This window comes from Triturus cristatus, chromosome 6 (genome assembly GCF_964204655.1).
Source record: "Triturus cristatus chromosome 6, aTriCri1.1, whole genome shotgun sequence".
In the NCBI taxonomy this organism is placed as follows: Eukaryota; Metazoa; Chordata; class Amphibia; order Caudata; family Salamandridae; genus Triturus; species Triturus cristatus.
The window spans coordinates 1,295,520,927-1,295,529,479 of NC_140589.1; positions in this window are offsets into that span (position 1 = coordinate 1,295,520,927).

Consider the following 8,553-nt stretch of genomic DNA (forward strand, 5'->3'; position numbering starts at 1 on the left):
TCAAATGTCTGGGGGAATAAGCCCGGAGCTTAAGAAAGGAGTTAAGAAGAACAGTTAAGTCCACAACGGACTTCGTCGTGTCTAAGGAAACATAGGAAAAATTAAAAACCTTAAGGAGCAGTCTGGGATGACAAGAGAATACAAAAAGACATTCTCTTGTCTAAACTCCTCTTTAATGCAAAACATTCACACACTAGAGCTTTTTGGGAGACAGTAAACAGCCTCACAAGATCATCAAAAATAATAAACGTTGCTTGTGTTACTAAGCCAGCCTGAATACTTTACTTAACAAACACTTTTGCCAAAGAGGTACTGTTGGACTTGGCCCTTTTTGCAGGGTCATCCCTAAACTTTTTGCCTTTCTCCTGGCCTTTTTTCTGACATGGTGTTGGTGGTTTTAGGACTCTGGGCACTTTAGCACTGCTGTCCAGTGTAAAGTGTGTGTGCTCTCTGTGAAAAACATGGTAAGATTGGTCTACACCTGTTTGGCCTATTTAATTTACCTGTCAGTCCCTTGTGAAGTGGTATTCCATATACCCAGGGCTGGTAAATTAAATGCTACTGGTGGGCTTGCAGCGCTGATTGCGCCACCCACCAAAGTAGCCTTTCAAACCTATCTCAGGTCTCTGCCATTGCAGGACCTCTGCGCGCAGTGTTACTGCTGCTGTGACGTTGCATCTAAAGTGTGTGCCATGTCCGTGACCCCCCCCTTTCACTACATGTTAGTCACCCCTAAGGTAGGCCCTAGCTAGCCCTATGGGCAGGGTGCATTGTAGGTAAAAGATACGACATGTACCTTAAGTGTGTGACATATCCTGGTAGTGACAAACAGCCATTTTGGTTTCTCACTACTGTGGGGCTGCCCTCCCATAAGAATGCATTGGGGATTCCCTGATAAGTGTTTCAGTGGTAATCCATGAAATGAGAGGCGCAGCGTGGTCAAGTTTGGTATGTTTGGAATAGTGATAACAAATGCTACGCAATGGTGTGCGCAGATTTATTATAACTATTTTAGAAATGTCACTTTTAGAAGTTGGCATTTCTGTGTGCTATGTGTCTGCCTGCCTGATGTGAATTGCATGTCTGGCTTTTGAGTGACAGGGGCTGGTGAGGTGTGTGTGGCTCCAGGAGGGGAAGGGTGAGTCAGCACTAGGCTGAATGAGACATCTGCATTTGGAGTAGTGGGAGGAGAAGTCCCTGGTCCCTGAATAGGATGGTGCCTGCCCTAGTGAATGCTGGCTCCGCCCCCCTGTGGTGTGTCTGATGACGAGCCCCCACCTAACAATAGAGAAGAGGAGACTGGTAAACAGAGTGCTCCAGAACCGGTTAGAACTGGTTTGCCCAAGCCCTCTGCTTTGCAGACAAAGGGGAAAAGTGGTATAAAGATAGGGGCTGTGACCCCATGAAAAAAGGTTGTTCTTGTGCTTACTTGGGCTGAGGAGAGACACTCTGCCAGGAGGAACTGCTTCTTGGGGTCCCTGCGTGCTGGCCTGCCTGGCTGCTCCCTGCTGGGGTCCTCAGCCCCAAGGACTTTTTTGTTATGCCTGCTGGATTCCTTGCCCAGCTTACCCCAGGAACCTTGAGGGGCTTAGCGCCTCGAGAGTGCTATATTTTGATTGCCCAAGAGGAGAGTGAGGAGCTGGCGGCGTGCAGCGATTATAGAGGGAATCTGCCCACCCCGCATTTTGTGGTCTAGCGGGAGCCTACCCAGCGTTTTGCCAAGTTCGGTGAGTGCCCACCCTGCATGTGAGATTCATTGAAAAGCGGGTGCCCACCCCACATTGCACCGCAAGAAGAAAGGAACCCCTGCGGCCTGGTTGGGGGCGTGGCCGGAGGGGTGGCAGCGTGACCCGGAAGCGGACGTAGCCACAAGCGACAGGAAGCCAGGCAAGCCTTTGGGTCCAAAGCGGGGCTCCCGTGACCAGAGAGAGACCCGCGTGTGGTTGGCAGGACCTCCCTGTGTGGAGGGGAGAAGTCCGCGTGACAGAGGAAGACCGGATGAATCCCCCGAGAGCCCGGTGAGTGGGGCTCGAAGCACTTCCCTCCATAGCTTGTATGGAGGGAAGTGCACCAGGAGAAGCCAAGGTGAAGTGGGGGCTAAGCGGAGCAGCATTGGTGCTCCAAGAGGCACCGTGGTGCCACCGCTGAGTTTTACTGGTGCAGTTTTCTACACACAGAGCAGCTGCCACATGTGGCAGTGGGCAGCTGCTCCCCCGAGATTCATAGGGGCGGGTGAGTTACGACCCCCCCTCGCAGTAGAGGCCGGTGGAGGCCTCGTGAGGTGGAGTCCCAGAGTGGGGCTCCCCAGGCACAGTAGTGCCAGAAGCAATTTCACAGCTGCCCCGCAGGACAGTGGGCAGCTGCAACGCTTGGCGGCCAGTTCTTTTGTTGAGAAAGGGGTGATTTGCACCCCGCACCCCAGCGCATCTGAGCCCTGAGTTTTCACTGCATTGGCAGCTGAGCCCTGAATTTGCTGGACATAGGGCATTGGAGCCCTAGAAAATGCCAGCTGGCATGGGGTCAGTATCTAAGGTGGGCCCTACTGTGATGTGATGCATAATGTGGGTTATGCATAAGGTGCTGTGTTACGGTGGTGCCCTGTTTAGGCTTATGATGCCTATTGCGTAATGTGGCTACGTTGGTAATTTATTGCCCCATGTCATTTATGTGATGCCTAGGACAAATGTGATTTATGCACCATGATTATTGCCTAATGTGTTTGGGCTGCTGAGTCCCTAGTGCTTAATGTGTTTATGCTAATGAGGTTTGGGACTAATGTGGCTATGCCTAATGTCATGCTATGATATTTTAGGATGGTGTCTAATATGACAGTACGGGTGTACTTTGCCGCACGCTGAAGCCAAGGAATACTATTGCTAAAACTGCACCTGGGGTCGGCGGGTGCAGAGAGAGGGCTACAGTACGTGTGCGGAGGGTGGACGCTCCCTACCGCGCTGCTGTTTCTGGTGACGCTCGCAGGAGGGCTAGAACTCCAAAGCCCAGCATTCCCGCCAGTAGCTCCGCCCCCACCCACCACGACTTCCGCGCCTGGAGGCGCTGAATTGGAACGACTCCCTCGGCAGAGCGGGTGTACTTTGCCGCACGCTGAAGCCAAGGAATACTATTGCTAAAACTGCACCTGGGGTCGGTGGGCGCAGAGAGAGGGCTGCAGTACGTGCGCGGAGGGTGGACGCTCCCTACCGCGCTGCTGTTTCTGGTGACGCTCGCAGGAGGGCTAGAACTCCAAAGCCCAGCATTCCCGCCAGTAGCTCCGCCCCCACCCACGACGACTTCCGCACCTGGAGGCGCTGAATTGGAACGATTCCCTCCGCGTAGCGGGACGCGCGCGGGCGGCGACGGGCTGAGCCCGAGCAGAGGGCGGGCCGTTGTGTGGCCGTTAGGGGGCCGGTAGAGGTTGGGTCGGGCCACCCCCCTAAGCCAGGAGGAGTCATTCTATGCTGCAAGTATTTAAATCGTGATATTGTGTGATTTATTGTGGGCTCATTTCAATCGAGACTGGACCATCACCTTTAGTCCGCTTCTATCTGACTGTTGTGGTTCATATACTGTGTGAGACTGAAATATATCGGGGTATACACTGTGAGTTTTGCTTCTAAATTTAATTTCATCATTATTTGCCCAGCATGTCGAGATCTAAAAATGAAACGTATGCAACCGGCCAGGGCACTATTGACAATTATTTGGTGAAGAGAGTAAGCCAGATTAACAGCGACCGGCGTGCTTCACTAGGGAGGGAGAGCCCAGCACCGGTCGTGGTGGAGTTGCCCTTACCAGTGGTGGACACCCAGTGTGATTTTACGAATAACACTGCCACAGAAAATGTAATGGTGCCAACGGTGGTGAGTGTGGAGGTTCACACAGTCCAACACAATATGGCAAGTGAACAAATAGAGGAAGCGCCATTAGTTTCAAGGCCAGTGCGAAACTGCAGGAAAGTGCAGCCTAAACGGGGGACCAAATATAACAAAAAAAGATGTGACTTGGATCAGTCAATTTGCACCGGTCCAACCATAAACCCCTTCATCTTTACTGGAAATACTGAAAGCGGTGCTAATATGATTATTGATCAGTTTGCCATTCTTATTAAAAATCTAAAGGCAAAGTTAGAGGAGAGGCTAGAGGAGATGATGAGACCTCTGATTACTAAGATAGATATCCTGACTATGGAGGTGGCTAGGCTTGGTGGACTTGTATCTACACACATGGCAGTAGTCACAAGCGAAAGGGCCAAGGTTAAGGCTACGGCAGGAGGGCTGAGAGACGTGACGAGTGGTAAAGTGTATCAGAACATTTGTAACACTCGTAATTTTGCTGAAGGAGCCACCACTGTGAATAAGGCTCTAACTACCCCAGATACTTTAGCAATTCCTGCCCCGCTGGTGCAACATAATATAGCCACTAGCATAGTCCCGAGGAGTAGACTAGATCATAGGCCTTCTAGGAGCAATCACTATCTTAACTTGCCACCTGACTGTGCACCGTATGTGGTAGTCCTAACTAATGTTCCACCCTGTGGCTCCCATCCTGCCTCACCGTATGGTGAATCGCATGACTCACTCAAAAATAAGACAGTCGCATGGCTTAATAAAAACTGTGGCTTCCCAACTCCATTCCTTGATCAGATAATGGCAGTAAGGAGGGTGGACTGGGTAGGCCCGTCAAAAAAGTTAGGAAATGGGGATTGAATTGTTGTGAATTTTAAACATCCCCAACATGTGGCAACTGTACTTTTAAGAGCATCCACACTTATATATAACGAGAATAGTATATGTGTGCGTCCACTAGGGTACTTTTATGCGCATCTGTGCAAAAATCCACCACAACAAAAGTTAATTAGCTCAGCGGCTGAATTTCAGACCCCGATGTTGAACACACAATTTGTATATAACATTGCAAAATCATATGGGTCTGGTAATGCTGCCGAGACTCAGAACGGGATTAATTCTGTTGGCCACTACCACCATGGGTCTAATGTCTATACACAGAATAGGTATGAAGTGCTATCCGGTCTAGAGATGTGTGACTGACATACAGCACCTACGGGCCAGGGTACTGAAGTAATAGATGATTTAGCATCCGCTGAAAACTTACAGGGAAAAGCATTGACCAGTAATGTTGTCCCGTGGAATATCGCGGGACTGGCTGCTAAGTTGGCGGATGTCAATTGGGTTAATTATATTAAGCAATTCAAGGTAATTTGTTTACAAGAGACCTGGTCAGTAGAGTGTGACCTTTTTATAGAAGGATATAAGGCCTTTTATGTGCCAGCTATACCATCAATCAGAGGTAGACCAAAGGGGGGACTGGTGACCTTTGTCTCTATTACATTCCCCTGCAAGATTCGTAGAATCGCATCATATCATTCTGGAATGATGGGGTTAGTTTTAACTGGTGAAAACTGTTCGGCTGGTCTGGTGAATTTTTATAATGCCCCTAATGCTAGCACAACGTCTACTCCAATACCTGCTTTGCATGTTTTTATTACTACGTCTATGAAGGATTTCACTCATAATCTTATGATCATGGGTGATTTTAATGTGCACCCGTGTGGTGACCCTCTGAGGAATCGTCTAACAGATCTACCGTGTGAGTGCATGGGTGGTTTACATCTGGAACACACGGCAGACGGGGAACTTTGTAATGATTTATTGAACAATCTAAATCTTGTTTTGGCTATGACACTTAGGGATCCTTCAAAATGTTTTGATATTCCTACCTTTAAAGGGCATGGCAGGGGCACCATTATTGACCATATGCTTTTTTCAGTGCCAATGCAGACCTTTTTGGATTCGTTCAATATAGCTCATAGTGAATTTAGTGATCATAATCCCTTGACAATCCGTCTAAAGGGACCCTGGATTAATATGGAAAAACAGATCTGCAGTTCAGGCAGGCTGGGTACAACTGATGGGAGGAGGCGACTTAAATGGTCAATGGTCACACAAGATAGATTATATAAAAATGTTATAGATAAATGCACTGAGGACATAAAGACCTGTACATATGAGGGGGGAGATCCAAGGCAGGTTCTTATTGCATATCAAAACCTGACGGAGAAGATGTCCAAGCTGATGTTGGTCCCCGTAAATAATATGGAGAAAGGTGACCCAAGGTGGTTTAATCATGACTGCTCTAAAGCCGCTCGCAATCTTAGGAGAGCCCTGGCAGTCAAACCGAGAAATCAGGTGGATGTAAAACTATGCAGGAAAGAATATAAATCTGTTATTGCATCTCATAAGGAAACTTTAAGAGAGGAGGCTTGGAGTGAGATACTTGACCCCGCCACCTTAAAAAGTAGTTCTAGATTCTGGGCGCTAGTTAAAAAACCATTTCTGGTAGAAGACCCAGGTGATGGTCTAGTTTGTTGCATAACCAAAGAGGAGTGGGAACTTCATTTTAAACAACTGTATCATTCAGTACTCCCTGTAAAAACTAACTTAATACTGTGTGTTAAGGGAGATACTCTTAAGTTCAATAGAAGTGAGGTTATGGAGGCCATAGAGGGATTGACAGCCAGGAAAGCTCCAGGACCTGATGGGATTCCTCCAGACTTGTATAAGTCCGACCCGAGTTTCTGGGGCACCATCTTGGTTGTAGTTTTTAATGCAGCTGCTAAAGTGGGTTGTCCTATGGCTTGGGGATTATCAACGATTGTCCCTGTGTTTAAGAAAGGAGACAAGGGCAGCCCTCTTTGTTACCGTCCAATTTCATTGATTGATTCTATGGTCAAGATTATGGGGAGAATCCTGCTGCAGAGATTGTCATGTTGGGTGGCTGACAATGATATTATGTCAATCTCTCAGTACGGTTTCTGCAGTGGTCGCTCTACCATAACTCAGTGCCTCAATCTTTTTTTGGTTTTGAGCAAATATACGGTGGTTCAGAAGGGGACTATTCACCTTGCCTTCATGGATCTGTCATCGGCCTTCGACTGTGTTAACAGGGGAAGGCTGTGGCAGACCATGAGGGAGAAGGGTGTGGATAGGGGGATTGTTGATTCTCTGGTGGACTTGCATAGTAATACCAGTGCCAATGTTAGGTACTCTGCAAATGGGGATACTACCGGTAACTTTGACATTAAGAAGGGAGTACGCCAGGGCTGCATTCTCGCCCCATTTCTTTTTAATTTTTATATTAATGATCTAGATGTTGTACTCCAGGAGGTACAGGCAGACTGCCCTAGAGTTGGCAGGCAGAGTATTCCAGTTCTTTTATACGCAGATGATGCGGTTTTAATTTCTAGAACGGAGAAGGGGCTTCAGGCTCTCCTAAACGCTTTTAACATTTTTATGACTGACAGAGACTTAATGGTCAATAATGCCAAATCATATATTATGCATGTTGGCCGCCAACCAAAAAAGAATTTTGTTTTCAAACTAGATGATGTTTCAATCCCCACTACACAATAATTTTCATATCTTGGTGTCTTATTCGACTCCAAGCTTAGTTGGGGCCCTCACCTGGCTAAAGAAAAGGGGGAAATGGCAAGGGTAAATGCCTCTATTTTTAATTTTGCAACAAAACTGGGGAAGAAGCCAACTAATGCAATGATTAAACTCTATAATGCCAAATCAGTAGCTACCGCTGTATATGGCAGCGAATTATGGGGTTATGTAACTGGAGAACAGTTACAGGTTGCAGAAAACAATTTTCTTAAACGTCTTCTCTGTGTTCCCGCTAGTACATCGAATATGGCAGTTCATGAAGAATTGGGGACAAAGTATTTATGTGATATATTTGCCCTAAGACCACTGATCTGCTGGGTAAATTTGTGGCTAAATAAAGATATACCGCTGACCCATCTGATTGTGAAAGACCTTGTATCCCAGGATAATTCAATGTGCGTCCCCTGGCTAAAATATTTGAAATCCTGCTTTTTCCGGCTTGGCCGTCTGAATTTGTTTGAAAACCCAGGCGGGATTGTAAAGGGGGACGTGGTAGCAATCAAGCAAGCTTTTTTCTTGGATAGGGTGGCCCAAAGAGAAGGGGTGGAGCTTATGAAACCCAGTATCAGAAAATACGTGATCCTTAAAACCTGTGATACGATGGAGCCGTACTTAACGGGCAGTTTTACTTCGCATGAAAAATTTCTGCTGACAAGGTTTAGGCTCAATATTTTTCATCACCTTTTAATTAGACCAAAACTTGATATTTTTAATAAGACTGCTGCTCCCTGTGGCTGCGATGGAAAGTCTCCACAGGACATGCTGCATTTTATATTTTTATGTAAGATTTATGAATATCCGCGTAGACGTTATCTTGTTGCCCTTTTAAAAAAACTTAATTTTAATCAAATTAGACCAGCTCTTGTGTATTTACAGCTTCTGCATAGTGATAGTGTTTTACATGTAATAGAATTTTTAAAATTAACTGTTAAAATGAGAAATTGTTTGGAACAGTGAAGTTGTATCACTCAAATTATGATCAGTTTACCCACAGGAAGATCTTTTTAGCACCTACCAAACCTGACATCATTTGCACTTTATATTTTATTCTGTTTATCTGCCTCATGTACTATGTACGTTTTTTATG